Source organism: Marmota marmota, unplaced genomic scaffold, assembly GCF_001458135.2.
Source record: "Marmota marmota marmota unplaced genomic scaffold, marMar, whole genome shotgun sequence".
In the NCBI taxonomy this organism is placed as follows: domain Eukaryota; kingdom Metazoa; phylum Chordata; class Mammalia; order Rodentia; family Sciuridae; genus Marmota; species Marmota marmota.
This window is the reverse complement of record NW_025999941.1, coordinates 17,351,218-17,366,178: the sequence shown is the minus strand read 5'-3', so window position 1 is coordinate 17,366,178 and position 14,961 is coordinate 17,351,218. Positions and strand designations below refer to the sequence as shown.

The 14,961-nt window shown below is 44.0% G+C and overlaps 1 protein-coding gene and 1 long non-coding RNA gene across 3 annotated transcripts in view; one reads left to right on the top strand and one right to left on the bottom strand.

Moving 5' to 3' along the window:
* Adamts9 (ADAM metallopeptidase with thrombospondin type 1 motif 9) overlaps window positions 1-14,961 on the top strand; it is a 147,897-nt gene that overhangs the window by 88,052 nt on the left and 44,884 nt on the right. The window lies entirely within an intron of this gene.
* Window positions 697-14,930, bottom strand: LOC125616267. 2 transcript variants are annotated; one of them, XR_007346898.1, is made up of 7 exons: window positions 14,819-14,924; window positions 14,469-14,653; window positions 10,992-11,180; window positions 8,614-8,658; window positions 6,656-6,787; window positions 4,139-4,360; window positions 697-932 (listed from the first exon to the last, which is right to left on the bottom strand). It is a non-coding gene; the product is annotated as an uncharacterized LOC125616267 (long non-coding RNA). The 2 variants fall into 2 exon arrangements; XR_007346897.1 differs by lacking the exon at window positions 14,469-14,653 and having other exon boundaries at window positions 14,819-14,930.

The following is a 14,961-nucleotide window of genomic DNA, read 5'->3' as shown; positions in this document are numbered from 1 at the left end:
TCATGTTGAGTAAGCACCAAAAAGAAAAATAATTCAAATGATTCTCCCTAAGCCACTTTCTTCTGAAGTAGCTCCCAAAGTTTGATAGTTGCAGCAGTAATCCACAAAAGAACTGATTTCCACCCACTTAGTGTGTGTCCTCCAGAATTATAGGGAGGACTTTGAGTTTTTCATATAACGATCACTTAAATTGTGGATCTTTGGCTTTGGGCAAGAGATTATGCTAAGCAATTCACCTACGTTGTCTAATTGACTCCCCTATACTTGTTGAAGTCAACACTATCAGAGAAATTAGTTGACCCTAGATCACATTGCGATTGATTTGAACACAGAATTTTATGACTTTGAAGCCACAATTAAAGATTTTTTTTTTTTTTTGGTCGTGCCAGATTGTAATGACTTCAAACATTCTGGAGTCATTTGTAGACTTTGCTCATGGGGTAACCCAAGCAAATTGTGAGAAAATCCTTGCTCTTAAAGATAAACTGAAGGGTGGAGCACAGTGACACACACCTGCAATCCCAGTAGCTCAGGAGGCTGAGGCAGGAGGATCATGAATTCAAATCCAGCCTCAGCAAAATCGAGGCCCTAAGCAACTCAGGAAGACCTTGTCTCTAAATGAAATACTAATCCCTGGTACCCAAAAAATAAAAAATTAAACCAAGGAAAGTGCAAGTTATCAGAGGTCTTAAAAGATTTCAAGAGAAACTCATCCAGTATTTATTAAGCACCCTTTGGGTTGTTATTTCTGACATTTTAATATATGAAGAGAAACAGAAAAAAAATCAAGAGAATAAATCTGAATGCTTCCCAGTAGGTATCTAGGTAATTAGGTGGACAGATCAGATTTGATTAGAGCCACTTAGGAGATTTTTGCAGATGGTGGTGGCGGTGGTCAGATTCTTCAGGGAGAGGAGCAAGGTGCTGTAGCACTACAAACAAATTAACAAAAAATAATGAAATTAAAATTTATTGAAAATGGCCTCACACTAATAACGCTCAGATTTCAAATAAAACCTGCCACTCCGTGCATCAAAATGTCACCCAGACTTTTTCCTGAGCTCACAGGAACGGAAGGATTCAAACTCTTAGCAATGTGAAGTCCAGTTCACTCCCACTGGTAAACCATCAGCCCCTGAGACTCCTGGGCTGACTCCGCTTCCTCCCCTTCCCCTTCATCCTCCTAACTCCTGCTCTGTTTGTTGGCCCACGTGGCCAGCGAATGAAAAGACCTGCTTATGGTTGGGGAACTTGCTAAGGTGAACAGAAGGATAACAGAAAAAAACCAGGAGGGATTTTATTTCTTTTTCTTAGCGAAGACAAAAGGGAGGAAATGTAGACAGATCCCATCAAGGGTTAAGTGACAACCTTGCTGGCCAAATGATTTATTTAACTGCTCCAAACCTTAATTTCCTCTGGCATACCATGCCCACAGTTAAGGGGCATGATATACTTTATGTGGGCAGACCATAAATGTTAAACGAATGAATGAATAAATGAGCCCAGCTACTCAGGAGCTGAGCTTCTTATCACTAATCTAGAAATAAAAAAAAAATAAAAAACTGATTGGAGGAAATCATTAAAAAAAAAAAAAAGACATAGGATCCTTCTATACCTTGACTTAGTTATATGATATTCATGTAGGAGAAGGTGTTTGCAGACCAAGGTTTTGGAGATGATGGGATATTAGGTTTATGATTTGCTCTCCAATTGTTCAGAAAAAGACTAAATAATGAATATAGAGGCAGGAGGAGCAAGGTTGGTAAAATTGGAGCCTCTGGTGAGGAGAGGCAGGTGTCCCATTCGGAAGGGATAAGGGAGACCTTTGTGATGTTTTTGCAATATTCTTTAAGTTGGAAATTTTTCAAATTAAGTTATTTGTTAAAATTTAAAAATACACACACACACACACACACACACACAAAGAGAGTATGTGTTTTCTTTCCCAAGGGAGTGAAGAACAGAGCTGGTTTTATTATAGTATTTCTAAATTTCTGACTTGAGCCAGGTATGGTGGTGCAGGCCTGTAATCCCAGCAGCTTGGGAAGCTGAGGCAGGAGGATCATGAGGTTGAGGCCAGCCTCAGCAATTTAGCAAAGGCCTAAGCAACTTAGATACCCTATCTCAAAAAATAAAAAGGGCTGGGGATGTGGCTCCATGGTAGAGCACCTCTGGGTTCAATTCCTAGTACGCCCCCAAAAATAATTCTGACGTATTTTAGGAAGCTGTTTTTAATCCCAGATTTGCACTGTAATGATAATAAGAGGAGTAGCTGTTGCAGTCACAGCACAAGAGAAAAAGATCTCTTCCTACTTTTTCATTGATTTTTTTTTTCCCCATGATTTTCTCTCTCCTGGTCTTCTCCTTTCCTCCCTGTCTCTCCTCCCACCCAGGCAGCTGAAATAAAATGTCTCTGGGAATAATGCCAATTCCTGGCTTTCACTTCAAGTCTTACTATTAAATTCCAGTAAATATCAGATCATATGAAGAGCTCCCCCTCATATTTTTTTTTTCAACACATTGCTACCCAAACTCCAGATTCCTTTGAAAACTAAAGACTTTTTCCAAAAATGTGTGATGTTAGTTTTCCTGGAGCCTAACAAAAATTAAATAAATAAATAAATAAATAAAAACCCTCAATCCCTGCATTGCTATTTGCAGGACTTACCCTTGAGGTCCCTCTCTCCTTGTCCTTGGCTGTCTTTGAGTCAGACCTGACATATCTGGAACCCCTGGGTGGAGGTCACAGACATGACGTCAGGGACAAAGTGCTGTCCCAAAGAACACGTTTGTTCATTGTGACCAGGATCTTTATTGCTGTGTGTGGGAACTGATTTCCCGGTGGACACACACCTTCTCCATAACCCCCCTGGAAGCCTCCGCACCTGTTAACCCTGAGCCCCTGACCTGGCTGCATTGATTCACAGAAGGCTCTTTGAAACTCCCAACATAAAGAAGCTGTGACTTAAAACTAAGTCACTCCTGAGAACCTTAGGGATAGTTCAGTGGTTCTCAATGAGCGGTGATTTTCATCCTCCTGTAGACCTATAGCAATGCCTGGGGACAGTTTTGGTGATGACATATTGTGCAGGAGTGCTCCTGGGATCTAGAGGTAGTGACCAGGGATGTTCCTGGCCAGCTTACCAGGCACAGCCTAACCCCTGATCTCAAAGGATTAGCTCAACTGAACTTGGGCCAAAATTGTAGCCTCTGTCGAGGAGAGGCAGGTGTCCCATTCGAAAGTCAGAGTTAAAGGGACAGTTGCCAACTCTGTGTAATGACAACAGAGCCATTAGAAGCTCTTCTCTCTGAAGAGATCACATCCCTGCGAAACATTGTATGAGCTCCCAGGCAGGCATGCAGGGCTCCCAGATCCAAACGAGGTTTCCAAGGATGAGCCAGAAGTTGGTGTGCAATCGTCTTTCCAGGCTGTGAGTCTGAACATCTAGCAGCACCACTCACCTGGGAAGCAGGAAGAAGTCAGGGTGTGCCCGTGTGCCCCAGGTGATGGGCAGACAGTCTGCATTTTGGCACCAGTGATCAGCTTTTAAAGAATGGCATGAATGTAGGGGGACATTGCTTCCCCCCACCCCCAACTGGGGATTGAACTCAGGGGCACCCAACCACTGAGCCCCATCCCCAGCCCTATTTTGTATTTTATTTAGAGACAGGGTCTCACTGAGTTGCTTAGGGCCTCACTGTTGCTGAGGCTGGCTTTGAACTCATGATCCTCCTGCCTCAGCCTCCCGAGCCACTGGCATCACAGGCGTGCACCACTGAGCCTAGCTAGAACTCTGTCTTGTCTAGGTCATTTCTTTGCAGTCTGTCTTCAGTCTGTCTATTGTGTTTTTCCATCTGGAAGACACTATGTGGCATCGGGGTCCTGGCAATATCCATGGCTCAGAGCTGAACTTTCAGTGCTCTCCTGGCTTTTCCATAGTGGCATAGTATCTCGAGTTCCCAGCTTCTGTGACTTATTTGTTTGTCTGATGTTACATTCTCAGATGACCTTCCTCCTAAATGTCACCTGTGATCTACATAGCTGTGCAGTTATGAATTAAATTTTAAGCCATAAGAGTACTCTCTTAGTTTGGGATTGAACGGACACAGGAGACTAGAGAGTCCCATAGTTACTTACCTGGTCTTTAGGATAAATGGTGCATTGGGCGGAATCTTTACTTTGTCCTTATGTATTATGGTGGGATAAGTGGCTTTAGGTTCTATTAGACTATTATTGGATGCATTTGTTTGTGAATTACATTAGTTGAGCGTTTCCATACACTGGGCACCGTCAATTGAATAAACACACACACAGAAAAACTTGAATTCATCAAGCTTATGTTCTAGAATAAGGGGAGACCTATAAATAACAAAATAAGAGGAATTAAATATATTTCATGAAAGGAAGAAATAAGTGCTATAGGCAAACTAAACTAGGGCAGAAAAATGGATAGGGCATAGTAGGGAAGAGAGGGGGTAGGAACTATTATTTTAAGAAGGTTTGGGGAAGTCTCTGTTAAGAAGGAGACATTTGAAAGAAGATGCTGAATGGCTTAGGGCCTCACTGAGTTGATGAGGCTGGCTTTGAACTCTCGATCCTCCTGTCTCAGCCTCCCGAGCTGGTGGGGTTACAGATGTGCACCACTGCACCCAGCTAAGCATCTTGCATAAGAAAACGGAGGAATATGTGGCACTAGCCAAACCAGTTCTGACTAGTCCCAAAACCATGTTCATAACCATCACATTTCTCTACCTCAGTCCCTGGACTCCCATCTGAATAAATCTTAGAGTAGTACAGAAATAATTTCAATTTTCAGAAAACCATCAAGTATAATTGTAGTCCTTCCTAATGCCCAGCCTTGCTGTTGCCTGCCATTTGCATGTTAGCCAATATCTATGTTGTATTCATCCTTTCATGGTGGCACTTGTGAGTCATTTCTTTGCCCAAAGATGGGCAGGAGGAGGGAACAAGAAAAGACAGGAAGATTTTGAATCATGCATATTAACAGTGACTGTGTGCTCTCTGAACTAGCAGCCCATCAATGAAAGATTGGAGGGCGAACAGCTAATTTCCCCTCTGGCTGAGATACATTTCCCTGGATTCCACTCAGATATTTATTCTCATCTCAGTTTCTAGGTGGCATTAATATCCAACCAAAGCCAAGTGATTATATAAGTTGACTCCCCTCCCCCGCAAAAAAGGTTGCAAACTTTTCAGCACACTGCCCCCTTGGTAACCATAGGGAATTGGTTCCAGGATCCCAGACAGATACCCAAATCTGCAGATGCAAATGCCCAGTCCTTTACAGAGAGTGGTGTAGTGCATGCATATAGTTCATGCATCTCCTTCCGAAATTTTATATCTTCTCCAGACTACTTATAATGCCTAATAAAGTATAAATGTTTCATAAATGATTGTTATATTCTATCTTTTAGGAAATAATAACAAGAAAAAATCTTGCATGTTAGGTACAGATGCAGTTTTTGGTTTTTCCTGAATGTTTTATTTTCGAGGAGGGGAAGGTGGGGATTCATTGAACTCAGGGGCACTTGACCACTGAGCCCCATCCCCAGCCCTATTTTGTATTTTATTTAGAGACAGGGTCTCACTGAGTTGCTTAGCGCCTCGCTTTTGCAGATATTGGCTTTGGACCTGCAATCCTCCTGCCTCAGCCTCCCAAGCCACTGGAATTACAAGTGTGCGCCACGGCACCTGGCTCTTGCATGTTTTTAATATGAGGTTGGTTGGATCCAGGAACCCCAACTCCAAAGAGATACAAAGGGCAGATTCCATGATGTACTGGGCAGCTAGTCTATAAAGATGCTACCCTAGCACTAAGCTTATGAGAAAAGGCAAGAATTCAGACAGTGGAGTGCACTCTGTCCTGGTGGCTTTTATTAAATCAAATTAAATTAACTTTACTTATTTAGGTACTGGAGATTGAACCCAGAGGCGCTTTACCACTGAACCACATCCCAGCCCTTTATTATTATTATTATTATCATCATCATTATTCATATATTTATTTATTTATTTATTTTGAGACAGAGTCTTGCTAAATTGCTGAGGCTAGGTTTGAACTCTCAATCCTCCTGCCTCAGCCTCCCCAACAGCTGGGATGACAGGCATGAGCCGCCCAGTCCTTTTTTTTTTTTTTGATTCTTTATTTTTAAGATAAAGTCTCTCTAGATTTCTTAGACTATCCTCAAACTTGTAATCCTCCTGCCTTAGCCTCCTGAGTGGCTGGGATTACAGATCTATGCAACTGTGCCTGGCTGTCCTGGTGTCTTTAAAATGTTTGATGGACATATATGTAGCTTATTGAGAAACGGATGAGATTTAGAGGGTGGATGTGTGTTGGGAACATGAGACAAACTGCACGTAGCACAGACAGGCCGCAGGGACTGTGGGCAGAAACATTCCTGATGATGTCCTAAGCTCCCCAGATCTGTCCCTGATCGCCCTGGGCAATAGCATAGAACATCAAGTGAGACTGCTCCAGCACTGTCATCGCCTGCAGAATGACATCTCCAGGTGGCCTTGGGCCCTTCAGCCCAGAACTTTGATCACCTGAAAATACCAAAACCTTTGGTCGCTGTCCCCCACCGCCATAGCTTCCCCATCAGCGATGTATTCAGACATTTCCTCACTCACCTTGGGAACAGCTGAGAGTCAGGATCCTGGGGGCGTCTCGCCCCTGCCCCTCCCTGTCCTCCAGACACGATTTTCAGAGACACTCCCGCACCAGCAGGAGGGAGGGCTCCTGAAATGGTTTCCATGTCTTCCCTGAAAAACGCCAACATCGTTATTCTAGTGCCGTCAGGTTGAAAGGGAAAAAATAAGTAAGTCCTGCAGAAATAGGTCAAGTGCTTAAGAAAGGGGACTCCAAGAACACTTGGGGGATGGCAGGGCCTGGTGATGGGGCGGGCATCATGTTCCCAGGGGTGCCCTGGATATGCCCAGTAGAACTCATCAGGTACCACATTTGCAGATTTTCTTAGCTTTTGTTTCTCTCTTTTTAAATTGTTTTATTTGTTCCTTTTAGTTATACATGACAGTCAGGTGCATCTTGACATAGAATACACACATGGAGTCTAACTTCCCATTCTTGTGGTTGGACATGATGTGGAGTTTCCCTGGTCATGTGTTCATATATGAGCATAGGAAAGTTCTGTCCCATTCATTCCACTGTCTTTCCTATTCCCATCCCCCTCCCTGTTTCTTTCTCCTTCTTCTTCTTCTTTAATACTGGGGAGTGAATCCAGTGGTGCTTAATCACTGATCCCCTTTCTCACCCCCCACCTTTTTTTCTTTTTATTTAGAGGCGGGGTCTCACTGAGTTGCTTAGGGCCTTGCTAAGTTGCTGAGGCTGGCTTTGAACTCACAATCCTCCTGCCTCAGCCTCCCGAGCCTCTGGGATTCCAGGTGTGCACCACCACTCCCAGCTTTCTTGATAGGGAGAAAAACTATAATAATCAGACCCTTGCAGAGCAAAAGGAACCCTGATTGGGTTTCCACAGCTTATGTAACTAATTTCAGGTACTGCTGTATCTAATGCTAAAATACATTTCCCCTTCTACTATGAAGTTGTTACATTGTGAAGGGACAGCTGGAGAGCCCTGTGTCCCCTAATTCTCTGCAGGGAATGGGGGTAATAATGGGAAGTGGAGGGCAGGGACGCCTCTTGCTGTGTCCCCTTATGTTCCTGGTCCTGCCATTGACCCTGTTAGGCAGGGCCACCTATTTGGCTCTTATATTGACAGCAGCCTTCACATGTGCTCCAAAAGTTGACATGCGAGTCTTAGTTCCTTTTCGTAGATCTTTGTAGAATTGTGAAGTCTGGATGTTGGGGGGCCAGTGGGGATGGCCAAGTGTCCCATCTGGCTGGAATGACAGTAACTCCCACATCCCCTTTTTTTTCTAGGCTATTCCCTGCCACTCTCATTCTTCTCAGCTTCTTTCCGTGGTCATGAGTGCCAGGGTGGTCCCTGACACAAACAGCCATCAGGACTGTCAACCCTGGCTTTATGCTCTCAAGTCAGAGCCCTTGTTTCCTGGTGAAGCTTGCTCCCTGTTCCTCCTCAATATTTTTGGTTCTTGGTGGCTCTGTTCAAAGCCATTCTTGTTTTGTGAGAAGTCCTATAAAAAGCCTTTTTTTTTTTTTTTTTGGTGCTGGGGATAGAACTCAGATTCTCATTCATGCCAGGCAAGTGCTCTACCACTGAGCCATATTTTATTTAGAGACAGGGTCTCACTGAGTTGCTTAGGGCCTTGCTAAGTTGCTGAGGCTAACTTTGAACTCGAGATCCTCCTGCCTCAGCCTCCCCAGCCTCTGGAATCACAGGCGTGTGCCACCACATCTGGCTGGAGCTATGCTTTTTTTGACCCAGGACTGTGACCACTCCCACAGCACCTGGGCACAGCAAGGAAACGAGTGACTATGTAGAATGTATAGGGTGACGTGATCACAGTTGCTGATTCTTATCTCTGATGCCGAGTCTGTGTCTCTGGACCTTTGAAGAACTGATATCACAAAATAGTAAAGAGAAATGGCTCAAGTTGAGAAAGAAAAATATAGAATAGAGAAGATGCATGGCATTTGGATGAGGTACCTTAGTTTTCTGTTTGTTGATGAGAGGTCCCCGTATTGGTATCATCTGTAGGAGGAAAAAGAGCACCAGAAACAGGATCTTCAGCATGTGTGTCTGTCCCGTGGACCTCTCTGTGCCCTTTAGAAAAGACAGCACTTCACTCATTCATAAGGATGGGATTTTGTGTGACTTATTCCTGCTGTGCCTGTTGAAGTCTCTAGTAGACTCCTCAGTGAGCTGGGGTTGTAGCTTGGTGGGTACATGCTTGCCTACCATGTGCTAAGGCCCTGCTTCAATCACCCCCCAAGAAAATGAGTTCTCATCTTAGACTCTGTAGACAATTTTTTTTTAGAATATACCTTTACAAGCTGGGTTCTCACTAAGTGGCTGAGGCTGGCCTTTGAACTCAAGATCCTCCTGCCTCAGCCCCCTAAGCCACTGGGATGACAGGTGTGAACCATCAAATCTGGCTTATCCTCATTCCTCCTGGGAGGTAGAGGAAGCAGAGAACTCTGAAATAGCCCCAGGGTCCTGTTGCCACTTTGTCATGAGTAGGCAGACTTGAGCAACCTGCTGATTTAATCGGGTCACTTCTCTTGGATGGCCTTAGGATGATCAGATGGTTCTAGACACCTCTGTGCTTTCTAGAAAGCCTGACTCTGCTGTGACCTGGATTGGTGACCCAGGGCAAGTGATATCACTCTTTGATTCTCAGTCTTCTTTTTTTTTTTTTTAATGTCTCTCTTTTTTTTTTCTTTTTAAAGAGAGAGAATTTTAATGTTTATTTTTTTAATTATCGGCAGACACAACATCTTTCTTTGTACGTGGTGCTGAGGATCGAACCCGGGCCGCACGCATGCCAGGCGAGCGCACTACCGCTTGAGCCACATCCCCAGCCCGATTCTCAGTCTTCTTATCTATAAGAAGGAATACTGATGATACCTGGGTCATAAGGACACTTCTGGAATTGAGAGAAGCCAGTGGACTTCAGCACAGTTTCTGCTTACAGTCAAAACTCAATAAAAGGTCATTTTGCTCCAAGGAAAAGAATAGCTTAGCATAGCTTTTTTGAATCTAAATAGCTTGTGCCGGATTCGTTCAGCATGAGTGCTGTGAGTCCGATTCTAGGTGGATCTTTCCTTATGGAAACAGGACATTTGGTTTACGATGTGTCTGTGGCTACAGCTCTCACGTGATCATTGATTTCCATCCATATTTGCTGACTGGCCACAGCCTAGGAAGCAGGAAGGACACGTGCGTGAGTGGCCCCTTCTGTCTTTCCTACTGGCGAGCCCACGTGGTTTCCTGAGCCTTCCGTGGAGCTGTGTGTGAGACTTTGGTCCCTGAGTCTGCATCCTTGACTTGGATTTTCTTTCCCCCGTGGAATAATAGCAGCAGGCAGGATCTGTTCCCCTTTCCTAATGGTGTGACCCGTATGCAACATGCACCTTCATTTGTCACTGTGATTGGCACAGCCAGGCCTGTCCCTTGAGCATACACATGACATCTCCAATAGTACACTTTTCAGGTGAGCTCTGACTTTGTTTCAATAAGAGCTTTCTTGTGATGAAAATGTACAACCGAATATTATTTAAAGGAAAGTGATTTTAGATGTTATTTTCAAATTCTGTGAAATCACAGGCAAAAGACCTTGAAAAGACCAGAAAGACCATTTCCTGTCTGCAAAAAGGATTTGACCCACCTGCCTTGGGGTGATGCTACCACCTGGTTAGAAAAAGACCCCAGGAGAGTCCTGACTTAACTTGGCAGGGCTCCAGGGTACAGCGTTCCTCCTGGCCTTTCAGTCCTTGTCATTTCTAACCTGCTGTCAACCAGCTCTGGGTTTGGAAATATGTACTACTTGATGAACGTGATGATGCACGCCTGTGATCCCAGCGGCTGGGGAGGCTGAGGCAGGAGGATCTCGAGTTCAAAGCCAGCCTCAGCAAAAGCGAGGCCCTAAGCCACTCAGTGAGACCCTGTCTCTAAAATACAAAACAGGGCTGGGGATGGGGCTCAGTGGTTATGCACCCTGGTACAAATACATACATACACACATATATATATATATCCTTTATCAGCATCCCCTGTGACACATTTGCAATATACAGAGTCTCCATCTCATCCATCCTGATTGTGAATCACCTGTGCCTAGAGACTAAATAAGCAAAGGCTGCCGCCCCACCCCCACCCCCAGGATCATCCATTAACCCTGTAGGTATCAGGAGGCATCTGCTCTGGCTCTGATGGTCCTGGTTGGCACCCCGCCCTCACCAGGACTTCCTCTAAGCCCCAGCATCTTGTAACCCCACCCAGAAGCTTCCTTCTAACCAGAGCCTATGCATCCCTGACCCCCACCTGCCCTTCCTCCTCCTTCTTGGTCCATTTGGTGGACTTACCAACTCTGTGTGTGACTGCATCTTCATGGTGAGGTCCCAGGCCTCAGCAGTATCCTTGGGGATCTTGTTCTCTTTAAGTCTCCAGGTCTTCTCACCCAGACACACGGGGTTATTTGCTGGCTTCTTAATGATTAAGAAATTGTTGCCGAGTATGGTGGCCCACGCCTGTCATCCCAGCAGCTCTGGAGGCTGAGGCAGGAGGATCATGAGTTCAAAGCCAGCCTCAGCAACTTAGTGAGGCCCTAAGCCACTCAGGGAGACCCTGTCTCTAAATAAAATGCAAAATAGGGCTGGGGATGGGGCTCAGTGGTTGAGTGCCCTTGAATTCAATCTCCCCCACCAAAAAAAAAAAGAAAGAAAGAAAGAGAAGAAATTATGCTTCCCAGTGTAAGTTAAAGAACCAATAAAAGGAACCAGAACAGGACACAGGACCCAAATCTCTTGGTTCTGTATCCACTCAAGAGAGAGCAAGCCCTAGGAGAGAGGTTGTGAACACACTGCCCACATCTCGAATTTCATTTCCACCAGATGAGTTGAAATGTAAGACTTCAAACTCTTAGTCTGTCCTTATGGAAGGTGTTAACCCCAGATCTGAACAAAGCTCCTCATCCTAGCATCCCCTCTGAATACCTGAAAATGTGACTGTGTGACCAATAGGATTCTGCAACATGTACACTCAGGAAAATGAGAAATCATATCCCATCTATATATGATCTATCAAAGTGCATAAATGCATTCTACTGTCATGTATAACTAATTAAAACAAATACAAAAATTAATTAAAAAGAACAAAGCCAGAAAACCCCAGCATTTGGGATACTTGATTTTGTGATTCTACATTGTTCACCAGTCTTGCTCCAAGTTGTGGGGGAAATCAATCTCTTAAATAAGTTGGGTTGTTTCCCAGGAGGAAAAAAAATGTTAGAATCCTACTGGCAAAGCAAGAGGCTATTTCAGCTGAAAATTTAGGGAATTAAATGTTCCCAAGACCAAGAGCTCTCCGATACGTAGCCAATAAATAACACGGAGTAGGTGATGCACTAAATATAGCTATTACAGCCCAGTGACGCACGCTGATGTGAAAGTCCTCTTTGCCTGGAAAAGGACTAGAAGTGATCAGATGGAAATTTCCCTGAGAACGTAAGAGCTAAAACCTGTGTTTATTTGATTATCGAAATGACAGCTCCTTTACGAAGTCATCCCAGACCCATGAATAAACCTGTTATTTTTGAACATTTCCATCAACAGCTGCTTTTCTTCATTGGTCATTTAGAAAGCATTAAATGAAGTGTTTGCTGTCAGATTAGATACCTTGAGTGGTTCCTAATCACTTTCAGATCTTAATGATTTCAGGCAAGGAATATGTGTGGTGACTCATGCAAAGTATTACATTCTCCCCTCCCCCACACCCAAGGCGCTTCCATTCAAGTCCTCAAGGAAGGAAAAAAAATGCACATTTGAATGGGTAGGATGCAGCTAGTCTAGATATTAAAAAGATATTGCCAGAGGCGGTGGTGCATGCCTGTACCCCCAATGACCCTGGAAGCCGAAGATTGAGAATTCAAAGCCAGCCTCAGCAACTTAAGGAGTCCATAAGCAACTCAGTGAGACCCTTCTCCAAATCAAATACAAACTAGGGCTGGGAATGGGGACTCAGTGGTTGAGTGCCCTGAGTTCAATTCCCAGTACTCCCCCTCCAAAAAAAAAAAAAATCTTTAAGGCATGCTATGTAGAAATTCCTTCATCCAACCCCATTTCATTAGCAATATATATGGTGGCGGCATCAGTGACACACATCAGATGAATTACTATCAGGTAGATTGTTGATGATTAAACTCTTGTCCAATGTGTGGTTATTGTTCCCAACAGAAATAGACCCGCTTGTGAGAAGTAGGATTCAAAGCCCTTGTGGGGACACCATTGTGAAAGCACTACTTGTCTCCAACAATAGCACCTATCTCTGGTATTGAGCGCCACTGGTTATTGAAATGATTAAGTGAGATAATACACATCAAGTCTTAGGGCACTTCCTGGCACATAACGTGTTTGAGACAGTTAAGCCTCTGCTGATTCTGCCACCCTGGTGTGGTGGCCTTCTTTTAAGCTGCATCCTCTGCTGACCATAGCAGGTTACTTAATCAGTATTTCCATCATCTTCCATCACCCTCCTCATTGCAAGAGACAGCTTGTTCGGACTGTTTGTATGGAAGAATGACTATCCCTAAGGATACCCTTGCTTTAAGTTCATGCCTGTTCATTTGATTTAATAGAACTATGTTTCTTCACTCTGATCAAGCAAATGTTACCACCTACGATGCCATATTCCTGATGTCCAACCCATTTCCTACCAATGAATATATTCTTGACTCCCCATGCGGTTCTTCCCGGTACTCCCCATCTCTTAACAGGGTGGTAGATGTTATTATTGTCTATCTAATCATCCAAAACAGAAAACTGAAAGTCATCCTTGACTTTGCCCCCCAACCTCTACCCCACAGTGGATTCATTGGGCAATATCATGTATACACCAAAAAAATATAGATAGATAGATAGATAGATAGATAGATAGATAGATAGACACACACACACAAACACACACTGTTTTAGTTTGCCACCCTTCCCCACCCAGACAGTGCAGCCTAATCCAAGCCACCATTGTCTCTTGCCAGGACAATTTCAGTAGCTTTCTGAGTGGTTCTTCTTCTTTCCACCCATGCTATATTCATATCCAATTTCCACTGAGTAGCCAAAGTAGATTTTTTTCTATCTTTTTTTTATTTTTGGGGGGTACCAGGGATTGAACTCTGGGGCACTTGACCACTGAGCCCCATCCCCAGCCCTATTTTGTATTTTATTTAGAGACAGGATCTCCCTGAGTTGCTTAGGACCTCACTAAGTTGCTGAGGCTGGCTTTGAACTCAAGGATCCTCCTGCCTCAGCCTCCCGAGCGGCTGGGATTACAGGCATGCACCACCTCACCCAGTGAATTGGACTTTTTTCTTCCATACTGAATACTATTAAGATTTTTCCCGAATAACTACTCCAAATCATAGCATTCAGAAGATGAAAGATCAAATGCATGTTTCCACCTTCTAAAGTGAAAAACCTAAACGTATTGACACCCACATTTTAAACTTCTCTACTCGCTCCCATTGAAACTTTTATAATGGTTTGATTTACTAAAAAAACATGCCTTTGGATGGTTTAACCAGGAGCCTGCTTGGTGACCATGGCTGAATTAACATGAGGCTCCTTGTTTGACATGGAGCTATTTATCTATGAGGCATAAAAGGGCACTTTGGTAATGTAAGCTAAGGAAATCACCCAGTTAGCGGGGGGAAATGAGAAATATTGAATTGAGGGAAAGGAAGTTGAAATCTATTTTTATCGCAGGTTCACATTTTGTTCTTCATTCTTAAATTCATTTCCCTCCAAAAAGCCGGACCATTATATTGGGGAGTAATGTGTCTTGAAAACCTGAGCCAGCAGCTTAGGATCCAGCGGTAATGACTTCTGGAACCGCTAATGAGGCGGTGGACGTTGACCGTCTCGGTGCGCTGATTAGGGCCAGCCTCTTGCCTGGTCCACAGAAGCTGTCAGATCAGATCTTTGTCCAGACTCCGTGGGCACTTTGATTCCTGAACCTTTCTGAGAAACCTAATCTGAAATCAAAGTCAAGCTTCTCAGATGCGGTCAGACAAGGTCACATTTAAAACAGCCCAGGGAACCCGCAGATCAGAGTTGAAAGGTGACGCCTCCCCCCACCACACACACACACACAAACACATACACACATACATACACACACACAGTTGGAACAGGCTTACCTGCTACTGCATCTTCCAGTTTTCCATTGGCCTTTTGCATCTCTTCCCAATGGACTGGAGACATGGGAGCTTTTTCTCTGGAAAATGGCCCAAGAGTTTTCCTTACAAAATGTCATAAAAATATGGACACAGGGGATTTTGAA